The following is a 2,876-nucleotide window of genomic DNA, read 5'->3' as shown; positions in this document are numbered from 1 at the left end:
CTGTATGACAGACTCTACGCCCATCCACCTCACTACAAATAACTCAATTCTGTTTCTTTTTATGGCTGAGTAATATTCCATTGTATATATGTGCCACATCTTCTTTATCCATCCATCTGTTGATGGATACTTAGGTTGCTTCCATGTCCTGGCTATTGTAAATAGAGCTGCAATGAACATTTTTGTACATGGCTCTTTTTGAATTATGGTTTTCTCAGGGTATATGCCCAGTAGTGGGATTGCTGGGTCATATGGTAGTTCTATTTTTAGTTTTTTAAGGAACCTCCATACTGTTTTCCATACTGGTTGCATCAATTTATATTCTCACCAACAGTGCAGGAGGGTTCCCTTTTCTCCACACCCTCTCCAGCATTTATTGTTTGTAGATTTTTTATGATGGCTATTCTGACCAGTGTGAGGTGATACCTCATTGTAGTTCTGATTTGCATTTCTCTAACTGACAAAGGAGGCAAGAATATACAATGGAGAAAAGACAGCCTCTTCAATAAGTGATGTTGGGAAAACTGGACAGCTACATGTAAAAGAGTGAAATTAGAACACTTCCTAACACCATACACAAAAATAAACTCAAAATGGATTAAAGACCTAAATGTAATGCCAGACACTATAAAACTCTTAGAGGAAAACATAGGCAGAACACTATGACATAAATCACAGCGATCTTTTTTGACCCACCTCCTAGAGTAATGGAAATAAAATAAACAAATGGGACCTAATGAAACTTAAAGCTTTTGCACAACAAAGGAAACCATAAATAAGATGAAAAGATAACCCTCAGAATGGGAGAAAATATTTGCAAATGAAGCAACTGACAAAGGATTAATCTCCAAAATATACTAGCAGCTCATGCAGCTCAATGTCAAAAAGCAAACAACCCAATCCAAAAATGAGCAGAAGACATAAATAGAAATTTCTCCAAAGAAGACATACAGATTGCCAACAAACACATGAAAAGATGCTCAACTTCACTAATTATTAGAGAAATGCAAATCCTTTGTTCTTTAATGTCATAAGTACTACTTGGGTAAGCCTCACCTGTGGCAATGCCAGCCTTATCCAGTGCTCTCACAGGTATGCTTGCCCATACCTACCTGGGACAGTTTTTTCACATGCTAAGCTACAACTTCCATCTCTGTCTCTATCAGAAATAACAGTGAAGTTTGGCCAACATTTAATATTCCTTCACCTTATTTCCCAATTTGCATACATTTGGATTTAAATAAAAAAGAATGTTATTTTTTAGGCCCCCTCATACCCTTTAGAGACCGTTGCAAATGATAACTTTGTAAATTTACATACATATACATATATATACACAAGCACACAAAACATAAAATTAGGAAAAAATTACATTAAAACCATATCAATAGCTGTGTTTAGGTATTACTTTGTTATAGTAAGCCAGTAATGGACCTACTTTTACTGGTCTAGTCTTGTTCTCAAAATTCAAGCAAGCAAAGAGAAAGTATGAGTGATAGAATGAGTAGTATGAATAGTATTGATACTTTTCCTTCTGTTTTTTCAAAATTATAACACATATGTGTGGTGTTTTCTTTATTAAAATCAAACCAAAAATTTTTTTTGAATGACACTGTCATGTTTTATCTAAGCAGCAACCTGCTGTATCATAAACCTGTGAAAGGAAAAAATTGCTACATACTATTTTTTCTTTTTGAACATATGGGCAAACATATATTTAACTACAAATAACATAAATATTGACATAAAAGTGCCTATTCCTATGTCTGGGCATGAAATATTTAATTTTAATGTCCTAAATATTTTACATTAGCATCTGTTTTTGCAAGCATATGTTTATAAATTACGCTGACATTCTGAATAAAGTATCTTCTTAAATAGCAAAGTTAGGTAATCCATAGGGACCAACAATATAAGTGTTGTGTTTATATTAGAGATGTCTCATATTTTTCTCAGCTAGTCTTTTGATTGAGAAACTATATTTTAAATTAACTATAGTAATAGTATAGCACCTTTAGGATATACATATCTGTATAGCTAGATTTTCAACACCAGAATAATTCACATCAAAAAATTAATTCTGACTCATTTCTGGTATCTGCCTCTAAAACAAGAGTGGAGACAAAAAAATCAAAAATATAAATATGACCACTCATGAAATAAGGCAACTTACTCATCAGGTATAACTATGCACATTCTTTTGTTTCAGCTCATCAAGTTCTCTACTTTTCTAATTCCAGCATTTCAACTGACTGGGTATATAACATATAGACTAGAAAATCAGCCTTAGTAACTCTAATTTTTAATGCAAGTTTTGGCACTTGAGCATTAAAGCTGTCCAAATATAACTGTTTGGAGAGTAAGAATAAAATGAATTTTTAGTAAAAATGAATATGAATCTTTCCTAGGTGACTTTATACATCATAGTATACAGTGGAATTCTTAGGTGACCAATAAAATTATGAAAATTGTCTTTACTCATTAAAATACATCACTTTTATTCTTTCTGTGTATTGAGAAAAATAAGCCCAGTAAAATAGACCTACCACAAACTTTCTATATAAAATCTACAGGGGAAAAACAAAACTCCCAGGGTTTTGTAAAGATATGGCATGTGGGCATGCATAAAACGAAAAGCACATATAAACTAAAAAAAAGTCTTCTAATATGTAAAATGAACAAGAATGAAAAAAGATATAATCAAGGGATTTTAAAAGACACTTTAAAAATGAACTTTATTTTAGGAGCGGAGGAATTTTCATATCAGCTCTTAAATGTTTAAAAGAGATCATTGGTTTGGCCAAGATTCAGTGATGATTGCCCAAGTTAATTTCTCAATTCAGACTGTTACTGAGGTGGGCACATTACAGGCACGA

The sequence above is a fragment of the Neophocaena asiaeorientalis genome, unplaced genomic scaffold (assembly GCF_003031525.2).
Source record: "Neophocaena asiaeorientalis asiaeorientalis breed wild unplaced genomic scaffold, Neophocaena_asiaeorientalis_V1.1 scaffold152, whole genome shotgun sequence".
Classification (NCBI taxonomy): domain Eukaryota; kingdom Metazoa; phylum Chordata; class Mammalia; order Artiodactyla; family Phocoenidae; genus Neophocaena; species Neophocaena asiaeorientalis.
This window is presented reverse-complemented; position numbering follows the sequence as displayed.